Genomic DNA, 27,267 nt, shown 5'->3' on the forward strand with positions numbered 1-27,267 from the left:
TGCTTCACAGAAGGATTGTGAATATTTTCATGACCCATTATACACATTCAGGTCATTGGTGTTTCTATAATGGGTGCAATGGGTGCGGTGCACACGGGCCCCTGGGTCCAGGGGGGTCCACACCGCACCCATTGCATCTATTTTAATACTTACATTTCCGGAGTCCAGCGCCGGGAGCTGTGATCGCACCGGAAATTGCAGCAAAAATGGCCACCGCGCATGCATGGTAGCCAAATTGGTCTCCAGAACATGGCGGGGGCCATGTTTCCGGAGACCTGCGCATGCACAGTAGACTCCGGCACAGTACCGGAGTCTACAGCGCTGTGCAGAGGAGGGGACCCACCCAGAGGTGCACACGGGCCCCTTCCTCTGTAGAAACACCTCTGATTCAGGTATTTGACGTAATATAACTGACAAGCATAAAAAGAAATTGGCGCTAGAGAGCTGAATAGATAAAAATATTTACAACACAATTTTATTGATATTCTGTATAATCCTACTGTTGCAACATTCATTAAAAACATAAATTTAATAATGGCATGATTATTATTATTAAATTTATGTTTTTAATGAATGTTGCAACAGTAGGATTATACAGAATATCAATAAAATTGTGTTGTATATATTTTTATCTATTCAGCTCTCTAGCGCCAATTTCTTTTTATGCTTACCTATTTGTGGGGACTAACTATCCCGATATTTATTGGCAGCATAAAAATTACTTAGTAATTTATTTCTTGCCGTAATATAACTGACACCTACAATTCTGCTTAGTGCTGACCACAGACTGCCTTGTTAGCTATATACACCCTAAATGGTAGCTGACGACACTGTTGAATAGTGTGTGGATCATTGGGTCAACAGTAACTAGGGTGAGTCATTAGGTTGACCACTATTGGTCAACACCTAAAATAGGTCACACATTCATTAGCTCGACATGGAAAAAGGTCGACATGAGTTTTTTTTATTTATTGAGATTTTTTTTGTGTGTGTAGTTTTCTTCGTAAAGTGACCAGGAACCCCAATTAGTGCACCGTGTCCCCTTGCATGGCTTTATTTGCTCGCCATGCTTTAGGCAAAGTTACTAGTCTCAATAATAGTCCAGGTGGATTGATTAAGTATGAAAAAGTAAAAAAATGAAGAAAAAAGTGAAAAACTAATTTCGACATTTTCATGTGTCAACCTTTGTCATATCGACATAGTGATCATGTTACCATATGGGTGTATCCAATACCTGTCGGAAACTGCCTTCTTGTTGGAAAATGGCAGTTTCCGACAGGTTTAGGTCGGAAAGGGTTCCGACCTATTCAATGTCGGCTGATTTTTCTGACAAGTCGTGAATTCCCAACTTGTTGGAGTCCACATTGGCTGTTGGAGGTGCGGCCAAACCTGACAGATTTTAGCCCCATTTCCGACAATGTCAATCCGACTTTGAATACTGACCTGGCCTGGCATTGAATACTGCCCTGTCAGATATTTTCTGTTGAAAGGATCCGACAGGTTTTGAATATACCCCATAATGACCATGTCGACCAATAGTGGTCGACCTAATGAGTGTCGACCTACGTGCTGTCGACCTAATGTCCGGATATCATTAAATAGGTCTAGTAGTGAACACAGTTGCTGATAGGATGCAAGAATGATACTACACAATGCAGCAGTATAATACATACATTCAAAAATAGTATGCACCATAATATCAGTTAGCAAAAATCTATAGACCCCATCCCAAGTCACTGATTGGTATTAAATAAAATAAACTTTGTAATGTATGCTAGAGTTGAGTTCTATTTTTCATTTGTGTTTGCAGACCTTTCTTTGTTTATTCAGCACATATCTGATATGTGGCCTATCACCATCATAGAAACCCCCCCTGCCTCCAACAAAACCTTTTTGAGCATAAGTATTTTTTTTAAATTGCCAACAATGTTGATTGTTGACTATAAAGGATTCCCATGTTACCAATACAATGCAGTTTACGGGATCCAGGCTATTGGTCGACATACATTAGGTCGACAGTCATTAAGTCGACTCCATAGAGTCAACAGACACAGGGGGTCATTCCGAGTTGATCATAGCTATGCTAAATTTAGCACAGCTACGATCATTCACACTGACATGCGGGGGGATGCCCAGCACAGGGCTAGTACGCCCCGCATGTCAGTGCCGGCCCTCCCGCAGAAGTTCAAAGGCATCGCACAGCGGCGATGCCTTTGCACTTCAAGAGTAGCTCCCAGCCAGCGCATCTTTAGCATTCTGGCCGGGAGCTACTCATCGCTCCCCGGCCTGCAGCGGCTGCGTGTGACGTCATGCAGCTGCTGCGGCCCGTCCCCCATTCGGTCCGGCCAAGCCTGCGTTGGCCGGACCGCTCCCACCAAATGGCAGCCAAATGCCGCCATTCCGCCCCCTCCTGTCCAGCGACCGCCTCTGCCTGTCAATCAGGCAGAGGTGATCGCAGCCCTGCTACGGCCTTCGGCCGTCTGGCATGCGCAGTAGAGACCCGTTCGCTGGGCTGCGACAAACAGCAGTGAGCGAACGGGTCAGAATGACCCCCACAATGTCAACATGGACAAAATGTCGACATATGAAAGGTCTACTTTGAGAAAGGTCAACATGTTCTTATGGTCAACACATACATGGTCAACACAAGTTTTTTTTTTTCATTTTTATTTCTTTTTCCTTCTTTGACTATCATGTCACAAATCATAATGTTTAGTAATCTTGTGTATGTGAGAAGTGGATCAATGCCATACCTGACACTATATGTGAGAGATGGTTTATCAATATACCTATTAAGTGAGAGACCTATAGGGGGCACTGATATTATGCTCATTGGAATAGCACATATGTGAAATATACCTGACACTATAAGTGAGAGGTGATATTCCAATATACCTGACACTATATGTCAGAATTGGATTGATGCCATACCTGACACTATATGTGAGAGGTGGTTTACTAATATACCTGATATCATGTGTGTAAGGTAATTTAAAAAGATATTAGCAAAGCCCTCCCTGTATAAGATCCGACACCCTATATGGTGCTTTCACTATTTACTGTATAATGGGGGTCATTCCAAGTTGATCGCTAGCTGCTGTTGTTTGCAGCGCAGCGATCAGGCTAAAAATCAGCATTTCTGTGCATGCTTATACACTGCAATGCGCATGTGCGACATACGGGTACAAAGTCCTTTGTGGTTTTGCACAGGTTCTGGCGAAGCTTTCAGTCGCATGGCACAACGCAGGAAGATTGACAGGAAGGGGGCGTTTCTGGCTGGCAACTGGCCATTTTCTGGGAGTGTTTGGAAAAATGTAGGCATACCAGGACAAACACAGGCTGGGTGAACACTTGGCGGGTGTGTGACGTTACAAGCCAACTCACCAATGTTAGAGTCAACGCACACGAAGAATAACTACAGGGCTGGTCTTGTTCTGCACAAAATGTTTTTGCAGGCGCTCTGCTGCACAGGCGTTTGCACTTCTGCAAAGTGAAAATACACTCCCCGGTGGGCGGCGACTATGCATTTGTATGGCTGCTAAAAACTGCTAGCGAGCGATCAACTCGGAATGACCCCCATTGTACCAACATCATATCTGCCATCACTAATGAAACCATTGAGATAGGAAGTTGTACACTAATAATAACTGCCTAACATATGGCTTTCTAATTGTGAAATTAAATATAATTTATATCGAAAAACCAAGTGTTTCTTAAACACACGGCATTAAAGCCAGCTACAGCACATCTTGTAATACACAGGATTACTTTTGTTAGATGATTGAATAATGTGTTACATAATTGTATCCAAATTCTAACGTCTCTCAGGGCAATATGCCAAGATTCTTATATGAGCACAACAGTATATTTTTGTTACATTCTAACATATCCACAATATCAATTTAAAGTGGACACAAAGGGGTATATTTACTAAAAATCGTATTTTCCCGATTGAGGTTAAAGTTCAATCACGAATGACATCGAAAGTGTAAAGTTGCAACTTTTTGAATTTATTACGACTAATTTACTAAGCTGTCGTATTCTGCATTTTCGTATTTACCGATGTCGATGTCATTTGGTTTTTTTTGCAGTGTTTTACGTGAGTGACTTGTAAAACACTGCCGACTTTAACACAATGAATCTCGGCCGGATCTGTGAGATCCGTGCTGGGCTTCATTGTGCACCTTTATAAAAAAATAAATCATTGTTAAAATCTTTAAAAAAAATGCGTGGGGTCCCCCCTCCTAAGCAAAACCAGCCTCGGGCTCTTTGAGCCGGTCCTAGTTGTAAAAATCAGGGGAAAAAAGTGACAGGGGTCCCCCCATATTTAAACAACCAGCACCGGGCTCTGCGCCTGGTCCTGGTTCCAAAAATACGGGGGACAAAAAGCGTAGGGGTCCCCCGTATTTCTGAAACCAGCACCGGGCTCCACTAGCCAGATACATAATGCCACAGCCGGGGGACACTTTTATATTGGTCCCTGCGGCCCTAGCATTACATACCCAACTAGTCACCCCTGGCCGGGGTACCCTGGAGGAGTGGGGACCCCTTCAATCAAGGGGTCCCCCCCTCCAGCCACCCAAGTGCCAGGGGTGAAGCCCGAGGCTGTCCCCCCATCCAAGGGCTGCGGATGGGGGGCTGATAGCCTTTTTGTCAAAATGTGAATATTGTTTTTAGTAGCAGTACTACAAGTCCCAGCAAGCCTCCCCCGCAAGCTGGTACTTGGAGAACCACAAGTACCAGCATGCGGTGGAAAAGCGGGCCCGATGGTACCTGTAGTACTACTACTAAAAAAATACCCCAATAAAAACAGAAGACACACACCTTGAAAGTAAAAATTTAATACATACATACACACCTCCATACACACATACTTACCTATGTTCACACGAGGGTCGGTCCTCTTCTCCATGTAGGGAAAAGGGGTCCCATGTGAAAACATGGGGCCCCTTTCAGTGCGTGGTCGTGTATCCGTTTTTTTATTTTGCAACGTACGTGGATTACAAATAGAAAAGAAGAGGACCGATCTACACTGGATTATGTGAGTATAATTTTTCCAACAGGTACCCCATCGATTCTACATGGAGAAGAGGACCGACCCTCATGTGAACATAGGTAAGTTTGTGTGTATGGAGGTGTGGATTATGTATTAAACTTTTACTTTCAAGGTGTGTGTCTTCTGTTTTTATTGGGGTATTTTTTTAGTAGTAGTACTACAGGTACCAGCGTGCCCGCTTTTCCACCGCATGCTGGTACTTGTGGTTCTCCAAGTACCAGCTTGCGGGGGAGGCTTGCTGGGACTTGTAGTACTGCTACTAAAAACAATAGTCACATTTTGACAAAAAGGCTATCAGTCCCCCGTCCGCAGCCCTTGGATGGGGGGGACAGCCTCGGGCTTCACCCCTGGCCCTTGGGTGGCTGGAGGGGGGGACCCCTTGATTGAAGGGGTCCCCACTCCTCCAGGGTACCCTGGCCAGGGGTGACTAGTTGGGTATGTAATGCCAGGGCCGCAGGGACCAATATAAAAGTGTCCCCCGGCTGTGGCATTATGTATCTGGCTAGTGGAGCCCGGTGCTGGTTTCAGAAATAGGGGGGACCCCTACGCTTTTTGTCCCCCATATTTTTGGAACCAGGACCAGGCGCAGAGCCCGGTGCTGGTTGTTTAAATATGGGGGAACCCCTGTCACTTTTTTTCCCATATTTTTACAACCAGGACCGGCTCAAAGAGCCCGAGGCTGGTTTTGCTTAGGAAGGGGAACCCCACGCATTTTTTTTTTTTTAATTAACACTTTCCCACCCCTTCCCACTGAAAAACATGCACGGATCTCATGGATCCGTGCATGCCTATCCAAACACGGTAAAAAAAAGCAGGTCTGTTTTTTTTAGCACTTTTTCACGAGTTGTATTTTATCACGGCAGTGTTTGGCTATTGTCAGCAGTGTTTGTGATTTGCACTTTTTAGTAAATGACCGATTTCTACAAAATTCCAGGCGTATTTGACCGATGGTGTATTGATTCGTAATTTTTTCCTAGGACTTCCCAAAAATTACGAATGCCCTCATCACTGCCGTGATTTGAGTTTAGTAAATTCCCGAGATAACACTTTGAAGAAAAAAACACCATCTCGGTCAAAATCGGGACCTTAGTAAATATACCCCATAGTATCATTGAGTTATACTAAGACAGTGATAAAAAAGGACAGACACTAAAAAGACGCTCAGTTTTTTTAAACAATTTATGTTAATTTTTTTTTTCTTCTTGTAATTCACAGTGTTGTCATACTTTGACACAATTGTTATACTGTACATGTTTTTTAATATTTCACATAAAGTCACTTTGTAAGACAAGACAATATAACATGTCACTGATTTTTTTAATGCATTCATTAAAAGTTACATTTTAAATTTCTAGTGCACCACAAAGCAGATGCTTTTTTTTTTTCTTTTCCCCTACCTTTGTACAACTACATGATCTGTGGTAGCACCCCTGCATTTAAATTATCAATTGACACTTTACTAATATTAGGGGTATCTCTGTATAGGTCTATATGATATAGACACGATTTACATTTTTTCTTTCATGTGCAAGAGACATCCCACCCCTTTTCCCTTTCCTATATTATGATGATTAGTAATCTTGTGGCAAGTGAAGCAGAGCTTAGTAAAAACCCTATGCCCAAAGCGAGGCAAGTGCAGTGAGCTCACAAGGAGATGTGTTTCAACAATTGGTGGTTACAGATGCTAAAATATATGCATTTAGCCTCGTACGGCATATATCAGTTTTCTACATCTCTGATATAGCAGCAGGTTAGCGCCTTCATGTACAGCACACCCCTACACATATAGTTGTTATCATCGTTGGCCAAATCTGTGTAGTTTCAACATAATTTAACTCTTTGAGGCCATAATTTGACTATGATTCACTCAATACTACATCTATCATAAGTGCGATCCATGAATGTATCATATTGCTCTCTCGTCAATTTAGTGTGTTTGAACAGGTTTAGGTTGTGTTTATTTGTGATACAAAGGCAGTTTTCCAAAATATTAATATCTAAATACTGTTATTAGCAATATATATATATATATATATATATATATATCTACTACAGATGTTTATTATGGTTATTACAATGCATGTTATTGGTATATTAATTACTTGTGGCTAATCATACAATTATTTCTGTTCTATAGTTACAGTAACTTCCTCTTCCCTTTGATAAGGGTCATGTCAGGCATCTGAGATCTAAGCAAACAGTACAGATTTCTGCTTTATGAATGCCTCCTGGTAATTTCCCTGCCTTGTATCTGGAGAATGAAGACACTAATCATGATGAATTGCCTTTTTTATAATTCTTTATATATTCCTCTGTCAGCTTCATGCATACTTTTCAAAAAGAATGGTATATTTTAAGACATTAAATTGTCTTTCTCTCTGATATGTTATTGTTAGCTTTTAAAATCCTTATATGTAGATGGAGATGTGACTAAGTACGTTTTATTTTTTAACAGTCTTTAGCAGTGATTACATGCAATAATACCATTTTAATACCATTTACTTTCTTCTATTGCTCAAATTCAATTGCAAACGTGGTGGCGGCATCTGTTTCATTCAGGCATCATCTTTTCATTTTCCAAGGAAAAAAATGCATGACATATTTTTCAAGTCAAAAATTTGCCAATATCATGATAACGTCTTTTATTATGCTGTTTGATTCAAGACAAGCCGTGCCTTGAGACGTGCAAGCAATGTACTAAATGTTAGTTAGGTTTCATTAGAAATTAACACATTTGCAGATTATGTATTGTACTTTGAGATATGTCTAGTAAAATGCTGAGATGTGAATCTCTCTTCCGGAAAGAATCATAGTAACTTAGCATTGAGAGCAATATTGGTTTTGCTGCATTTAATATCAGTCACAATGAGGAATGTGTAAAGTGCCACTGTCTCATTTGTTGATGACTATGAGAAATACTGTTATTAATAGAGTGAGAGCACAGCAAATTCTATTATCACAGAAACTGTTTAGATTTTTTGTTATACCCTTTCACACCAAAATCTCAGGTCCAGACCAGGTTATTAATCAGCGCTGTTAATCACTATACTAGAGATGAGCGCCGGAAATTTTTCGGGTTTTGTGTTTTGGTTTTGGGTTCGGTTCCGCGGCCGTGTTTTGGGTTCGACCGCGTTTTGGCAAAACCTCACCGAATTTTTTTTGTCGGATTCGGGTGTGTTTTGGATTCGGGTGTTTTTTTCCAAAAAACCTAAAAAAACAGCTTAAATCATAGAATTTGGCGGTCATTTTGATCCCAAAGTATTATTAACCTCAAAAACCATAATTTCCACTCATTTTCAGTCTATTCTGAATACCTCACACCTCACAATATTATTTTTAGTCCTAAAATTTGCACCGAGGTCGCTGTGTGAGTAAGATAAGCGACCCTAGTGGCCGACACAAACACCGGGCCCATCTAGGAGTGGCACTGCAGTGTCACGCAGGATGGCCCTTCCAAAAAACCCTCCCCAAACAGCACATGACGCAAAGAAAAAAAGAGGCGCAATGAGGTAGCTGTGTGAGTAAGATAAGCGACCCTAGTGGCCGACACAAACACCGGGCCCATCTAGGAGTGGCACTGCAGTGTCACGCAGGATGTCCCTTCCAAAAAACCCTCCCCAAACAGCACATGACGCAAAGAAAAAAAGAGGCGCAATGAGGTAGCTGACTGTGTGAGTAAGATAAGCGACCCTAGTGGCCGACACAAACACCGGGCCCATCTAGGAGTGGCACTGCAGTGTCACGCAGGATGTCCCTTCCAAAAAACCCTCCCCAAACAGCACATGACGCAAAGAAAAAAAGAGGCGCAATGAGGTAGCTGACTGTGTGAGTAAGATAAGCGACCCTAGTGGCCGACACAAACACCGGGCCCATCTAGGAGTGGCACTGCAGTGTCACGCAGGATGTCCCTTCCAAAAAACCCTCCCCAAACAGCACATGACGCAAAGAAAAAGAAAAGAAAAAAGAGGTGCAAGATGGAATTGTCCTTGGGCCCTCCCACCCACCCTTATGTTGTATAAACAGGACATGCACACTTTAACCAACCCATCATTTCAGTGACAGGGTCTGCCACACGACTGTGACTGATATGACGGGTTGGTTTGGACCCCCACCAAAAAAGAAGCAATTAATCTCTCCTTGCACAAACTGGCTCTACAGAGGCAAGATGTCCACCTCATCATCATCCTCCGATATATCACCGTGTACATCCCCCTCCTCACAGATTATCAATTCGTCCCCACTGGAATCCACCATCTCAGCTCCCTGTGTACTTTGTGGAGGCAATTGCTGCTGGTCAATGTCTCCACGGAGGAATTGATTATAATTCATTTTAATGAACATCATCTTCTCCACATTTTCTGGATGTAACCTCGTACGCCGATTGCTGACAAGGTGAGCGGCGGCACTAAACACTCTTTCGGAGTACACACTTGTGGGAGGGCAACTTAGGTAGAATAAAGCCAGTTTGTGCAAGGGCCTCCAAATTGCCTCTTTTTCCTGCCAGTATAAGTACGGACTGTGTGACGTGCCTACTTGGATGCGGTCACTCATATAATCCTCCACCATTCTTTCAATGGTGAGAGAATCATATGCAGTGACAGTAGACGACATGTCCGTAATCGTTGTCAGGTCCTTCAGTCCGGACCAGATGTCAGCATCAGCAGTCGCTCCAGACTGCCCTGCATCACCGCCAGCGGGTGGGCTCGGAATTCTGAGCCTTTTCCTCGCACCCCCAGTTGCGGGAGAATGTGAAGGAGGAGATGTTGTTGACAGGTCGCGTTCCGCTTGACTTGACAATTTACTCACCAGCAGGTGTTTGAACCCCAGCAGACTTGTGTCTGCCGGAAAGAGAGATCCAAGGTAGGCTTTAAATCTAGGATCGAGCACGGTGGCCAAAATGTAGTGCTCTGATTTCAACAGATTGACCACCCGTGAATCCTTGTTAAGCGAATTAAGGGCTCCATCCACAAGTCCCACATGCCTAGCGGAATCGCTCCGTGTTAGCTCCTCCTTCAATGTCTCCAGCTTCTTCTGCAAAAGCCTGATGAGGGGAATGACCTGACTCAGGCTGGCAGTGTCTGAACTGACTTCACGTGTGGCAAGTTCAAAGGGCATCAGAACCTTGCACAACGTTGAAATCATTCTCCACTGCGCTTGAGACAGGTGCATCCCACCTCCTATATCGTGCTCAATTGTATAGGCTTGAATGGCCTTTTGCTGCTCCTCCAACCTCTGAAGCATATACAGGGTTGAATTCCACCTCGTTACCACTTCTTGCTTCAGATGATGGCAGGGCAGGTTCAGTAGTTTTTGGTGGTGCTCCAGTTTTCTGTACGTGGTGCCTGTACGCCGAAAGTGTCCCGCAATTCTTCTGGCCACCGACAGCATCTCTTGCACGCCCCTGTCGTTTTTTAAAAAATTCTGCACCACCAAATTCAAGGTATGTGCAAAACATGGGACGTGCTGGAATTGGCCCAGATTTAATGCACACACAATATTGCTGGCGTTGTCCGATGCCACAAATCCACAGGAGAGTCCAATTGGGGTAAGCCATTCCGCGATGATCTTCCTCAGTTGCCGTAAGAGGTTTTCAGCTGTGTGCGTATTCTGGAAACCGGTGATACAAAGCGTAGCCTGCCTAGGAAAGAGTTGGCGTTTGCGAGATGCTGCTACTGGTGCCGCCGCTGCTGTTCTTGCGGCGGGAGTCCATACATCTACCCAGTGGGCTGTCACAGTCATATAGTCCTGACCCTGCCCTGCTCCACTTGTCCACATGTCCGTGGTTAAGTGGACATTGGGTACAGCTGCATTTTTTAGGACACTGGTGACTCTTTTTCTGAGGTCTGTGTACATTTTCGGTATCGCCTGCCTAGAGAAATGGAACCTAGATGGTATTTGGTACCGGGGACACAGTACCTCCAACAAGTCTCTAGTTGGCTCTGCAGTAATGATGGATACCGGAACCACGTTTCTCACCACCCAGGATGTCAAGGCCTCAGTTATCCGCTTTGCAGTAGGATGACTGCTGTGATATTTCATCTTCCTCGCAAAGGACTGTTGGACAGTCAATTGCTTGGTGGAAGTAGTAAAAGTCGTCTTACGACTTCCCCTCTGGGATGACCATCGACTCCCAGCAGCAACAACAGCAGCGCCAGCAGCAGTAGGCGTTACACGCAAGGATGCATCGGAGGAATCCCAGGCAGGAGAGGACTCGTCAGAATTGCCAGTGACATGGCCTGCAGGACTATTGGCATTCCTGGGGAAGGAGGAAATTGACACTGAGGGAGTTGGTGGGGTGGTTTGCGTGAGCTTGGTTACAAGAGGAAGGGATTTACTGGTCAGTGGACTGCTTCCGCTGTCGGCCCAAGTTTTTGAACTTGTCACTGACTTATTATGAATGCGCTGCAGGTGACGTATAAGGGAGGATGTTCCGAGGTGGTTAACGTCCTTACCCCTACTTATTACAGCTTGACAAAGGGAACACACGGCTTGACACCTGTTGTCCGCATTTCTGGTGAAATACTTCCACACCGAAGAGCTGATTTTTTTGGTATTTTCACCAGGCATGTCAACGGCCATATTCCTACCACGGACAACAGGTGTCTCCCCGGGTGCCTGACTTAAACAAACCACCTCACCATCAGAATCCTCCTGGTCAATTTCCTCCCCAGCGCCAGCAACACCCATATCCTCCTCATCCTGGTGTACTTCAACACTGACATCTTCAATCTGACTATCAGGAACTGGACTGCGGGTGCTCCTTCCATCACTTGCAGGGGGCGTGCAAATGGTGGAAGGCGCATGCTCTTCACGTCCAGTGTTGGGAAGGTCAGGCATCGCAACCGACACAATTGGAGTCGGACTCTCCTTGTGGATTTGGGATTTCGAAGAACGCACAGTTCTTTGCGGTGCTACTGCTTTTGCCAGCTTTAGTCTTTTCATTTTTCTAGCGAGAGGCTGAGTGCTTCCATCCTCATGTGAAGCTGAACCACTAGCCATGAACATAGGCCAGGTCCTCAGCCGTTCCTTGCCACTCCGTGTGGTAAATGGCATATTGGCAAGTTTACGCTTCTCCTCCGACAATTTTATTTTAGGTTTTGGAGTCCTTTTTTTACTGATATTTGGTGTTTTGGATTTGACATGCTCTGTACTATGACATTGGGCATCGGCCTTGGCAGACGACGTTGCTGGCATTTCATCGTCTCGGCCATGACTAGTGGCAGCAGCTTCAGCACGAGGTGGAAGTGGATCTTGATCTTTCCCTAATTTTGGAACCTCAACATTTTTGTTCTCCATATTTTAATAGGCACAACTAAAAGGCACCTCAGGTAAACAATGGAGATGGATGGATTGGATACTAGTATACAATTATGGACGGACTGCCGAGTGCCGACATAGAGGTAGCCACAGCCGTGAACTACCGCACTGTACTGTGTCTGCTGCTAATATAGACTGGTTGATAAAGAGATAGTATACTCGTAACTAGTATGTATGTATAAAGAAAGAAAAAAAAAACACGGTTAGGTGGTATATACAATTATGGACGGGCTGCCGAGTGCCGACACAGAGGTAGCCACAGCCGTGAACTACCGCACTGTACTGTGTCTGCTGCTAATATATAGACTGGTTGATAAAGAGATAGTATACTCGTAACTAGTATGTATGTATAAAGAAAGAAAAAAAAACCACGGTTAGGTGGTATATACAATTATGGACGGGCTGCCGAGTGCCGACACAGAGGTAGCCACAGCCGTGAACTACCGCACTGTACTGTGTCTGCTGCTAATATATAGACTGGTTGATAAAGAGATAGTATACTCGTAACTAGTATGTATGTATAAAGAAAGAAAAAAAAACCACGGTTAGGTGGTATATACAATTATGGACGGGCTGCCGAGTGCCGACACAGAGGTAGCCACAGCCGTGAACTACCGCACTGTACTGTGTCTGCTGCTAATATATAGACTGGTTGATAAAGAGATAGTATACTCGTAACTAGTATGTATGTATAAAGAAAGAAAAAAAAACCACGGTTAGGTGGTATATACAATTATGGACGGGCTGCCGAGTGCCGACACAGAGGTAGCCACAGCCGTGAACTACCGCACTGTACTGTGTCTGCTGCTAATATATAGACTGGTTGATAAAGAGATAGTATACTCGTAACTAGTATGTATGTATAAAGAAAGAAAAAAAAACCACGGTTAGGTGGTATATACAATTATGGACGGGCTGCCGAGTGCCGACACAGAGGTAGCCACAGCCGTGAACTACCGCACTGTACTGTGTCTGCTGCTAATATAGACTGGTTGATAAAGAGATAGTATACTCGTAACTAGTATGTATGTATAAAGAAAGAAAAAAAAACCACGGTTAGGTGGTATATACAATTATGGACGGGCTGCCGAGTGCCGACACAGAGGTAGCCACAGCCGTGAACTACCGCACTGTACTGTGTCTGCTGCTAATATAGACTGGTTGATAAAGAGATAGTATACTCGTAACTAGTATGTATGTATAAAGAAAGAAAAAAAAACCACGGTTAGGTGGTATATACAATTATGGACGGGCTGCCGAGTGCCGACACAGAGGTAGCCACAGCCGTGAACTACCGCACTGTACTGTGTCTGCTGCTAATATATAGACTGGTTGATAAAGAGATAGTATACTCGTAACTAGTATGTATGTATAAAGAAAGAAAAAAAAACCACGGTTAGGTGGTATATACAATTATGGACGGGCTGCCGAGTGCCGACACAGAGGTAGCCACAGCCGTGAACTACCGCACTGTACTGTGTCTGCTGCTAATATATAGACTGGTTGATAAAGAGATAGTATACTCGTAACTAGTATGTATGTATAAAGAAAGAAAAATAAACCACGGTTAGGTGGTATATACAATTATGGACGGGCTGCCGAGTGCCGACACAGAGGTAGCCACAGCCGTGAACTACCGCACTGTACTGTGTCTGCTGCTAATATAGACTGGTTGATAAAGAGATAGTATACTCGTAACTAGTATGTATGTATAAAGAAAGAAAAAAAAACCACGGTTAGGTGGTATATACAATTATGGACGGGCTGCCGAGTGCCGACACAGAGGTAGCCACAGCCGTGAACTACTGCACTGTACTGTGTCTGCTGCTAATATAGACTGGTTGATAAAGAGATAGTATACTACTAATATTATATATACTGGTGGTCAGGTCACTGGTCACTAGTCACACTGGCAGTGGCACTCCTGCAGCAAAAGTGTGCACTGTTTAATTTTAATATAATATTATGTACTCCTGGCTCCTGCTATAACCTATAACTGGCACTGCAGTGCTCCCCAGTCTCCCCCACAATTATAAGCTGTGTGAGCTGAGCACAGTCAGATATATATATACATTGATGCAGCACACTGGGCTGAGCAGTGCACACAGATATGGTATGTGACTGAGTCACTGTGTGTATCGTTTTTTTCAGGCAGAGAACGGATATATTAAATAAAACAAACAACTGCACTGTCTGGTGGTCACTGTGGTCGTCAGTCACTAAACTCTGCACTCTCTTCTACAGTATCACAGCCTCAGGTCAATCTCTCTCTCTCTCTCTCAACCCTAATCTAAATGGAGAGGACGCCAGCCACGTCCTCTCCCTATCAATCTCAATGCACGTGTGAAAATGGCGGCGACGCGCGGCTCCTTATATAGAATCCGAGTCTCGCGAGAATCCGACAGCGTCATGATGACGTTCGGGCGCGCTCGGGTTAACCGAGCAAGGCGGGAGGATCCGAGTCTGCTCGGACCCGTGAAAAAAACATGAAGTTCGTGCGGGTTCGGATTCAGAGAAACCGAACCCGCTCATCTCTACACTATACCAATACAAGTTTTTGAGACTCAGCAAATGAAGATATGGTGCAGCCTCTAATTATGGCTTCTGATAAATCCTTAGCACTTTTTCTATACTGGTGTCGATGGTAGGACCATAATGCCTGCTATTATCTGCTCCATGCACTGGTTTCTTTCCATCCCTGCCATAGGATATAGCTGTCAGCTCCTGGGACACTGTAATTTGGTCCCTGCTGTTGGCTATGATGTATAATTGCCTCATTTGTGATGGCTATTAATGGATACTTCACCAGTTATAGCTCACTATAATGATGTGGTCTTTCTGCACAGGTGTAATCAGAAAAGCATGTCCATACGGAGTGCCAATTGAGAGGGTCCGATCACCGATAATGGTTAGCAGAGGTGCCTTTGATGCATTTAGCCCACCGAAGGGCCCTCATTCCGAGTTGTTCGATCGCTAGCTGCTTTTAGCAGCATTGCAAATGCTAGGCCGCCACCCTCTGGGAGTGTATCTTAGCTTAGCAGTATAGCGAACGAAAGAGTAGCAGAATTGCTACTAAATATTTTCTTGCAGTTTCTGAGTAGCTCCAGACCTACTCCTAGATTGCGATCAGCTCGGTCCGTTTAGTTCCTGGTTTGACGTCACAAACACGCCCTGCGTTCGGCCAGCCACTCCCCCGTTTCTCCAGACACTCCCATGTTTTTCCCTGACACGCCTGCGTTTTTTAGCACAGTCCCGGAAAACGCTCAGTTACCACCCAGAAACGCCCCTTTCCTGACAATCACTCACCAATCAGCAGTGCGACTGAAAAGCGCCGCACGAACAACAGCAAAACTGCAAAATTTTTAGTTAAATAACTAAGCGCATGCACGAAGCGTACCATGCGCATGCGCATTTAGCAACAAATCGCAGCATAGCAAAAATCGGCAACGAGCGAACAACTCAGAATGACCACCAATGTGTAGGCTTTATCAAAGACATTCTCTTTGATAAAGCCTACACATTGGTGGGCAAAACTTGTTGCAATTGCAATAACTTTTATGGATCTTTTTTATTGACAAATTAAATCTTATATAGATATCTTCATTTGCTAAGAATCAAAATCTTTCAGTCATATTGGTGCAGTTATTAACAGCGCTGATCCTTATATATATTTGTGCATATGCATATATGCAGACATACAGATGTGTCCTCTTACGTCCTTGCATCAGTCACGCTAAACAGCCCCTGAAGTCGCATTATACTGTGGAGGGACTCAGTAGCGTGAGCATCTTTTTGTACTTTTTGTTTATGCAAAACTGCGTCTTAGATGCACAGAAATGTAATAAGACACACAAGCAGCTTCTGCTAATTAAAATGATATGTGGCATGCCTATATTCTGTGTGTAATAGCAGCTCTATCTGCATCCAAAATGCCATGTTACAGTGTTTTTCAGGAAAACACTGTAGCATAGCATTTTTATGCAAATACAGTCGCACCCACACACAGAATATAGACATGCCGCATATCATTTTAATAAGCAGAAGCTGCTTGTATGTCCTATTACATTACTGTGTGTTTAAGATGCATTTTTGCGGAAACAAAAATCAAAAAAGACGCTCGGAAATAAGGAGTCACACGGCAATCACGCGTTATTTGTAACGCAACTTGTAGCACATGGAGCAAAGATCTAAGAGGACACATCTGTATGTATATTTTTTAGATTCTTTGTGTTTTTAAGTGGATTATTTTTGCCTTGATCCAATATTGGATTCCTGCAGCTGGATTTTAAAGTACATGTCATTACTAGAAGATATATTATATACAAAGAAATATATACCTAGCACCAGATATAGCAGTTTACACACTAAATTGTGTTTACACTGCAGTTTTAATCAACCCAAGTTATTGAACACTTTCAAGCTGTGTCCCAGCTCCTTGAAACCGTGTTTACACATCATCTCCAAGCACCAGTTATCCACCTCTCTGTTCATTTTAGCATGACTTGGGTCGGATAACCCAGATAACATCATTCACACCGCAGGCTAACCAAGGTTCAACGCTGGTCCCGACCAGGCTCAGATTCCCAGGTAACACAACCCAGGTTGATCCTTTCACACCAAGCCATGCCCCAGATTGCTCCAGAAATAACCTCGGTGTGGAAGGGGGAATTATTCTTCTAATATATATTAAGTCATACTGGTTGATTCTGGAACCCCATAGGGGAAAGGCATGTGGCAAGTGTAGATGGTGACATGTGCCTATTACATGTTATTAGGGAAGTGGGAAAATCTGGGAGGGTGCTCCAAAAGTACAGAAAGAAAACATATTTACATGCATAGTCATGTACATCTCAAGATGCATCCAGCTGAGAATAGTGTAATTTGCACCAGACAAATGCAGGCACACAAGTAAATACACTTACACCCCACAATACCATAGAGGTAGAATTGACAGAATTAATACATTTTAGACGTAGACGTGATTGTAGCTAGTGCTGGTAGGGTAAGTTTGCCGGCACTGTGATAACCAAAGGCAGGGAATCTCTAATAAACACACACTACTGGGATTGGTTTGCTTGGCATCATCAATACTGAAGTGCAATAGTTGAAGGTCTTGGGCAATCTGCCTTAGCCATGATTTTTTTCTGGCACGTCACGTGCTATTTTCTATCCATCTGGTGTGTATTATTTAGGCACTTGTATGATATTCTTTTAGGCTCCATTCTGCAGACATGCCAAACCACTGTAGACACTGTCTTTTAATACAGGATTCAATTGTGGTTGGTCTTGGCATTGTTTTCATTTCTCCAGGATTCTGTTTGTTTGACTTGTAGTATGTCTCATAAGCACCTCACTATGAAATGTTCCAGCCTTGTTCGGTTAAAGATTGTCCATGATTCTGAACCATAAAGTGATATTGTTCTATCTGATGCATTGATACCTTAATTTTTGTGGCAATGGAAATGTTCAGTTGGTTCCAGAGGGCTTTTTTTCATAGATGCAAAGGCAGCTGTGGCTCAACCTATACATCTTGTGATATTGCTTATAGTGGCTGTCTGTTGACCATTGTTAGTTAAACCCAGGTATAGATTTCCACTTGTTCAGTGATGTATCCATCTAGGTTTAGGTGCACATGCATAGTTCCAGTGTACTTGTTTTTTTCCACATTTATTTGTAAGCCAAGCTTTGCTGTATTGTGCAGAGCTTATTTTGGATGTTTTGGGCATCCTGCATGTTTCCGACTAGGAAGACGATATCATCGGAGTAGACTACCTTGTCAGGGCTGTATGTTTGCCAGTAATGGTGCCCATTTCAGTTAGAAAAGATTTTCTGAGAATTCAATCCATAGCTATGTTGAAGAGCACCTATCACAAACCTGCCATTTTCATCTAAAAAATATATCCAGGATCAGACCCTTTCTGACCCAGGATGCTACTAAGACGCTTATCCACTCACTGGTCATCTCCAGACTGGACTACTGTAATCTCCTCCTGACTGGCATTCCTGACAAATACCTCTCTCCACTCCAATCTATCCTCAATGCTGCTGCCCAGCTCATTTTCCTCACCAAACACACTATGTCCACCTCTCCTCTCTTACAAGACCTTCACTGGCTCCCCTTCCCTTTCAGAATCCATTTCAAGCTTCTCACACTCACAAAGCCCTCACCCACTCCTCTCCCATCTACATCTCTGACCTTATCTCCCTTTATACTCCCACCCGTCCTCTTCGCTTTGCTAATGCACGCCGACTCTCCTGCCTACAGATTTCTTCCTGCCACTCCTACCTCCAAGATTTTTCACGTGCTGCACCACTTCTCTGGAATTCCCTACCTCTCCCCCTCAGACTCTCCACCTCTCTACAAAACTTCAAACTCGGTCTCAAGGCCCACTTCTTCACCTAACCCAGCCAAATCTCATCCTAACCCCCTGTTCCACACTTTCTATGTACCCCATCTGTGTCACCCCTGTCTGTCTTCCCCTCCCCTTTAGAATGTTATATCTCATGAGCAGGGCCCTCTTCCCTCATGTGCTTATCATTTTTCTTACTTTAATAACCTTCAACTGCACCAAATCCAGCAGTCTTCTGCTACCTGATACTTATTCCAGTGTAATCTGCTGATGTAGCTATGTTTATTTACCCTGTACTTGCCCTATATTGTCATCAACTGTAAGTTACTGTTTTCCTGTTTGATTATTTATGTACTTTGTAATTGGGCGCTGCAGAACCCTTGTGGCGCCATATAAATAAAGGATAATAATAATAATAATAATAATAATAATAATAGCTAGAACAGTCTTAATAATACATACTCAAGTTACATTACCCTATTTGTACACATAATACTATAATGAATTGTCATATACATAAAATTATTGTCTGCACAATACAAATACACAATACAAAATAAGTTAGTTAGCTACAAAGAACCTGTTGTTTTCCTCTTTAAAAAGGTAAAAATGGATATTCTTTCCTGCACACATTCAAATGGAAATGACAATTATGTAATGCAAATAGAAGGCTTGATATAATATGGCAACCACACTAATGATTTGAGTGCTATCAATTAGAGGGGTCAATGCGCAACCAGCTAATCAGAAGTGGGTAGAAAGTGTTTAGATCGTCATCATTGCTATCATTTCACCAGACCTCCAACCTCTTAAAAGGTGTATCTTTAGATAAATTTTTGTGTAAATGTGTTGTAATTAGATGAATATGAACCTACTGTGCCCTATGAGATGCAAGTTAATGAAATGCATACAAAGTTTTGTCACACATGTATGGTTCAGAAATACAGATCATGTGCAAAATATATTAACATTACTATAACTGAGCCCTAAAAACTCAATTTGATAAATACAAGTCACAGACAAACTTATTATTGGCTATAAACAGACTGAAGCATTGTGCATAGTACAGTAGCTACTGTAAAAAGCTGGGCATACACTATACAATTATATGGCAAATAATCTGCCAGATCTGGCTAATTAGAATGAAAATCTAGTAATATATAAGAGCAAATGACAATTGACCATTTGCTACCAAACACTGGAAAATGTTCAAAACTTATCCGTGATTTAACCAATTTGTATGAGCAACAGTTTTTGACAATTTTTCCAGTGATTGGGAGCAAATGGCTGATTGTCATATGCTCTCATCCATTAACAGATTTTCATTCCAACCAGCCAGATTTGGAAGATTATCTGCCAGATATTTGTGTAGTGTATGCCCATTTTAACAGTTTCTAAAGAATGTTTTCTTTAGTGAGAGTGGAGTCATACTGTATGCACTCTTTATGCATTCTTCTGACACCCATCACCATGTTATCTGCCAAGAGGCTGTTTATTCAAGTGACTTAAAACTCACTGGTATTAAGAAGAGGAAGCAACAGCAAAATGCATATAATTACCCATGCCACTGAAGAGGAGAGTTTAAGCCTCAGGTAACACTGGATATAGGGCCTAATTCTGCATGCATTGTAGTTTTTTGCTGAAAATCACAAAACTACAACTCATTTCTCTATTATGATTTGGGGGCCACCCAGCGCAGTGCAAGGCCACCCCGCATGATGCCCCCCCACTGAAATGCGAGCACATAGCTAAACAGCAATGCATTTGCATCTTAAAGGTAGCCCCCTGCTTTCGCAGCCTAGCGCCATGTTTTGAGTCAAAGTGGCTGCATGTGACTTTTCCACTTATCCAAGTCCAAATTTTGTTCTCAATAGCAAGATATGGGTTTTGAGCAATGACCTTTATTGCAATTTCTGAATTGCTGCCCTATCATAAATGATTTTTTTAAGCTGTTATGAAACAAAACAACATTTTAGTAATAAATATGGAACACACATAGAATTTTTTTTAATTGCAAACTAGTTACTTGGCATGTATTAAAAATTCTGAAACTGTTTGACAACTGTCTTGGAAATCATGTAGTTGACTGGTTTGAAAGCCAACTTTATTAGCAAACCAATCTTCCCAAACAATGGCTTGTATGCCAAGTGTTCTTGAAATAAAAACTGATCATCTATAAAAGACAAAATTGGGATGCCAATGCTGATTTGTCACATTAGATGTATTAATAAGTCTCAAATGTAACTGCGTTTTGTGTGCCACTAGCTGAATTTAATGGCATGCACAAGCAAATTACAATGATCTAATGAATTTTCTGTGCAAGTTGAAGTAGTTTATCACCTTATTGAGTTGCTGAGATGAAGATTTGAAAAGACATCTGCAGTGTTGTGCTATTTGGAAATAAATTGGTAATCTTAATGCATTGTATCTTTCTGACAGCTCTGATTATCTAGGGTAGAGTTTATGGATGGCTAGTCTTGCCATGTCAATTAGTTAGGTGATATTTTACACAGCAATAGTTGCTTAAACAACTAATTATCACAAAAATAAACCTCATATGCCAAGTACACAAGTCACAGCAATAATACTGACAAATACTCTAAAGATACTGACAGTTGTTGCTCTTTCTTTTCTAGAAAAATGTAAAACATATATTTAGATATTTAAGCAGTAATTCAATTAGCCACAGTACTTTATTATGGGCTAATTGATCCCCCAGAACTATAGAATTAGCCCAGAAGCGCTGTCGCTGGCAGCTATTATCAGGGATTTTTTGGTGTCCTCAGCAAGCTCAGAAAAAAATCTCTGATAGTCAGTTTTCTTGAGAAAATACATAGGTTCCTGAACTTATGCCAGATTCTATGACTTCTTGCTTGAAAATACATAGTGTTATTGGTGCAAAAAATTAGGGTCTATTGAACTGGTAAAAAAAAAAATGGGAAAAAAAACACCCTAGCAAAAATCTCCCATTTTTCACACCCAAAAAAATATTGATGATAATTTAATTACCCCTTAATTTCAGACATTATTGTATCTTGCATGTTCTGCAGTTGAAACATTGAGAAATTGCAATCATATTTTTTGGTTAGTTCCAGTACCTTAATATTTTGCCTTTTCAAAATAGGAGTCTAAATTACCTATATATTACAATATATACCTTTTTGTTAAATAATACATTGTTTTACGTTTTCTCCTTTTTCTTCTTCTTCTTCTTAAGCTCCATCTTATTAAATCATCATTAACATCTGTCTCTACCCCCTTAGAGCTTACAGTCAAAATTTTGAACCATGTCTAAATACATACAGTAACAGGCAACATTTTCATCAGAAACTTGTTTGCCTACCTGTAAATTATAGACAAATAAAGGGACCCAGTATTTGCTGGGTCAACTCAGTCTGCCTGCTGCTCCACTTCAATCCATCCCACTGCTCTGTCCTGCTCAGCCCTCTCTTTGTTTGCTTTTCTGCTCCATCCCACCCCTGCTCTGTCCCACCACCCTTCCCCTCTTAGTCTGCTGATCTGCACCCTGCTCAGTCCCACTTCATTTCTTCATACTTCTCCATCCCACACTGTGCCCTACCCCACCAATTACTCTCTGCACTACTCTATTCCAATCTGCCCTTCACTCTGTCCTGCCCCCATCCCCTTCTCTGTTCCCTGCCCTGTCCACGACACCCATAGAGGGAAAATATAACCTGTGGTGAGTGCAGCAAGCCACCATGCCCACAAGGGGCAAACTAGCGCTCCCCACTCTGCCAACATCCTGGTGGCCGGGAAGCCGGCATCGGTAAACTGATCATCGGTATCTCATACCAATCCCTTATATATACACACAGTGGACACATACGGTATGTGAAGATGTGTGTGCGTGTATATGTGATATTATACACTGTCAGAGTAAATTGAAGAACATGCTAACTCCACATACATGTCAAACCCTTTTACTCCAATGCTGCATGGCAGCAATGCTCACTTCTGTGCAGCCATGCAGAAATATAAACATTGATATTCTAGATCCACTCTTCACTTCTAGATGACACTAGGAGTACAATATATTGCTGGCAGTAATGGTCATTTTAAAAAGTGCAGTGTCTGCAAATACTGAAAATATAAGTTTTAAATATTTCCACATTAATTAACCAAAATTGGTCATGATTGTTGTCTATCAAAATATCACAGCATGTAGTGGTATAACCTCTAGATGTGAAAATGTGTGCATATGAATGTGTGTGTGTCCTTGTTTCATGGAGAAATGTGACCTCTTTCACCTTCCAGGCATAGTAAAAACATCTAACTGTATGATAATGATAAATGCTCTCAATGTCATCCCTTGCTAATAATGTTTTTTAAATGTATCATCTCTTTGGTGTCAGTAAATGATCCTTATTGACTACAATGAAAGATTGATCACAAGGGTCAATACACAAACTGCCAATAATGGTTTCCCCACCTTCCCACCTTCCCACCAAACAGAGACAAACGGTTCTATATGGTTATATGCATAGAGCCCCCATTAATTAATTCACATTACAGCTGTGCTAGGATCAGGTTTGCATAACTTGTCATTGGGTTATTTATTTGTTTATTTATAAAAAAATATATATTTTAGGTGACTCCATATGGATTTAATTTATACATAAAGTTGAAAATGGGGATGTATTATAGTATTTCAAATAAAATATTAAAACCTATGGGGTAGAATTCAGTTAGCAGTGTGTTCCATAAAAGTTAATGTTGGCCAACTTAGTGTGTGTGGAATGTTCAGTATACTTGTTCCAGCAATGTGTGCTTTTCAATTAGAAATTGCACCTCACGGGTTGTGTGGTAATTGTACTTGGTGCTACTTCTGTATTTGTATGAAAAAGTGTAAAAATCACCTTGAACCCCAAAGGGGATGCATTTATTTTACTAACTGTTGGGATCTCAACCGTCAGGATATGACAATGCCACCAGCCGGAATCTCAGCGCAACAGGGCTATTCCCACTTATGGGTGTCCATGACACTGATACAGTGGGAATAGATCTAGTGATGAGCGCAGTGAGCCGTCGAGCCTGCAGTGAGGCGAGCGCAGCGAGCCCACAAGGGGACTGTTAGTGCTCACACCGCTGCCGGATATTCTGGCGGGCAAGATGCCGCTGTTGGGATATTGACAGCCGGCAACCCATCGCCTGGTCATCTATACCAAACCCTCCTAAAAATGTGGGAAATGATACTGTTGGGCAGTATGGGAAGCTGATAGTGGCCATAAGCAAAGTATTTGAGTTTTTTTAAAAGATATTAAATATCTGATTTTTGCATTTTTATTAAAAGTTTTAAAATGATAGGCAAGTATTTGTTCAGCAAATTAAATTCACTGTGTGTTGTTTTGCATCAGATGTAACCACGCCAGGATGGGCTTTCCCTGACATGTTTGCATCTGCTGTGACCAGTCAGAAACACCTTCTCTATGCTTGTAGATCATTTTCCAGTGGCATCACTGTCAGTCTTCTTTCCCAGTGTTTACAATCACTGTGTCCAGCAGTAATCGGGCAGCCAGGCACCGCCCAGGGCTACCAAGAGCGACCAATGGCCCGGGTACAAGGGGGACATTGTCAATCATGGAGAGGCAAGGCCATGCCCCTTTAAAAAAAAATAGTAAGCATTGTCGGTGAAGTGCACAGCTACACAGGGGGACATATGTCCCCAATAACAGCATAATATATATATATATATATATATGTACTGAAAATACAGATAATTCCACCTTTTGGAAAAAAGGTTATTTGGAATTGCAGCATCACATATTGGAACTAACCTGAGAAGACTGGAGAAAAATGGTTAACGCTGATTGCGGAAAATGAGAGAACTCTGTGTGTTTGGTGTATATATATATATATATATATATATATATGAATATGGGTAGGTAGGGGCTCTGGCGACCAACTGGTGTTTATATATAAAAAAAAATTAGTGGACTAAAATGCAATTTATAAAGGACATGATAAAAAGACCTTTTTTGTAAAAGAGTAAAAACAATTTATTTAGCAAAAAGTAAAAAACACTAATTTTTAGAAAAAACAGTTTTTTCACAAAACTACATATATGATAAAAATGTAGTAAAACAGAATATATGCTAAAAAATGGATATATAAAAATCTTAAGACATAAATAGAATAAAGGAATTTATAATTAATAAAAAACAGCTTAACTTAAGATGGAGGGTCATACAGGATATCCCAACGCGTTTCGTCTATCTGACTTCATCAAGGGGTAGTGAGTGAATGTGCAGAGTGGGCTTATATACCCACTGATAAGGGGTTACTAGTTGTGACATCACTTCCTGTCAATTAACAATGTAAAAATGTATCGTATACATAGTTCATATTGGTAGCAGAGAAACAATGATGGAGCAATACTAATTGGCTAGGGAGAGGCATCCCATGACAATTATATTAAAAAACGAGTTCAGTAAGTTCTTTAAAAACAGTGTAGTGAATAGTTCTTGTTGTTATTGCGCACTTCCGCCACACTTCCTGTATCGGCGGCTGCGGAGTGCGCATGCGCGAATGCCCCACTTCCGGTATCGCGTCTCGAACGGCTGTGTTCAGAGCTTCGTGCCCCACTTCCGTCCTTAATGTTCTGTAATCTGTGCCCCACTTCCGGTATGCGTGTCCGGAATGACACATGACGCTTCTTCTTGTTTGACAGCGTCTGGAGAGTTCAGTGCATTGTCGGCGGCCATTTTAGCGGAGTCCCTATATGCAGACGTTGATTCTCCTTGCATATTATTTGCTCGGTTACATAGATAAAAAATATATAAAATAAGATGCAGTTAATATCGTTTCGCCTTGAGTATTCCTAACACTTCATTAAGACAATTATTACATATGGGGCATATATGTCCACTTTTAGTCCAAGGCAATAAATTATGTTTCTTGACAGTGGTAATTCTGTGGAAATTATTTTTCAAAATAATGGGGTGGGAGAAATAAATATCTTTTAAAAGCAGTTTAATAAATATAAACTATTCATATTGGGAAGATATATATTTTTTTGCGTTATAAAACTGGGTGAATTAGAGTGAATTATGAAAAACGTGATAACATGTGCATATACAGATATATACATATATGCATATACATATCCTATGTATATATATCAAGTTTGTACAGATGTGTGCATGCACCTGTCCATGCCTTAGTGTGTGCCCACTAAGCTGAGTGATCATGTGTGTCGTGTACGTGGGCCTTATTTTGACACATTAGTGTTTGTTACCTATTTTTTACAGTACTTTAGCTTCCCAGGTGGTCTCCCTCTTGGTACTATTAAAGCCCGACACTGCTTAGCTTCCAAGATCGGACGGGTTTGGGCGTGGAGCCAGTGTGGTATGACTGTATCTATTGGCTTTAAACAAAACACTGATTCTTGTGTCAAACATTTTTATTGTGCTGTGAATTCAGGTGCACATATACATTCAATGTGATTAAAGTGAATGAGGATAAAACGAGACATTTTTTTAAAAACCTTATAAAAATGGGGCAATTTCATAACCCCATTTTTGCACATGTTATCACGTTTTTCATAATTCACTCTAATTCACCCAGTTTTATAACGCAAAAAAATATATATCTTCCCAATATGAATAGTTTATATTTATTAAACTGCTTTTAAAAGATATTTATTTCTCCCACCCCATTATTTTGAAAAATAATTTCCACAGAATTACCACTGTCAAGAAACATAATTTATTGCCTTGGACTAAAAGTGGACATATATGCCCCATATGTAATAATTGTCTTAATGAAGTGTTAGGAATACTCGAGGCGAAACGATATTAACTGCATCTTATTTTATATATTTTTTATCTATGTAACCGAGCAAATAATATGCAAGGAGAATCAACGTCTGCATATAGGGACTCCGCTAAAATGGCCGCCGACAATGCACTGAACTCTCCAGACGCTGTCAAACAAGAAGAAGCGTCATTCACTTCCGGAATGGACACGCATACCGGAAGTGGGGCACAGATTACAGAACATTAAGGACGGAAGTGGGGCATGAAGCTCTGAACACAGCTGTTCGAGACGCGATACCGGAAGTGGGGCATTCGCGCATGCGCACTCCGCAGCCGCCGATACAGGAAGTGTGGCGGAAGTGCGCAATAACAACAAGAACTATTCACTACACTGTTTTTAAAGAACTTACTGAACTCGTTTTTTAATATAATTGTCATGGGATGCCTCTCCCTAGCCTAATAGTATTGCTCCATCATTGTTTCTCTGCTACCAATATGAACTATGTATACGATACATTTTTACATTGTTAATTGACAGGAAGTGATGTCACAACTAGTAACCCCTTATCAGTGGGTATATAAGCCCACTCTGCACATTCACTCACTACCCCTTGATGAAGTCAGATAGACGAAACGCGTTGGGATATCCTGTATGACCCTCCATCTTAAGTTAAGCTGTTTTTTATTAATTATAAATTCCTTTATTCTATTTATGTCTTAAGATTTTTATATATCCATTTTTTAGCATATATTCTGTTTTACTACATTT

At 41.7% G+C, this 27,267-nt stretch overlaps 1 protein-coding gene and 1 pseudogene across 2 annotated transcripts in view; one reads left to right on the top strand and one right to left on the bottom strand.

Annotated features, from left to right (window-relative positions):
• Positions 1–27,267, top strand: part of TAFA5 (TAFA chemokine like family member 5) — a 777,120-nt gene that overhangs the window by 187,643 nt on the left and 562,210 nt on the right. The gene's annotated exons all lie outside the window — the stretch shown is intronic.
• LOC134939158 (5S ribosomal RNA) lies at positions 25,983–26,102 on the bottom strand (annotated as a pseudogene).

Source organism: Pseudophryne corroboree, chromosome 6 (genome assembly GCF_028390025.1).
Source record: "Pseudophryne corroboree isolate aPseCor3 chromosome 6, aPseCor3.hap2, whole genome shotgun sequence".
Lineage (NCBI taxonomy): Eukaryota > Metazoa > Chordata > Amphibia > Anura > Myobatrachidae > Pseudophryne > Pseudophryne corroboree.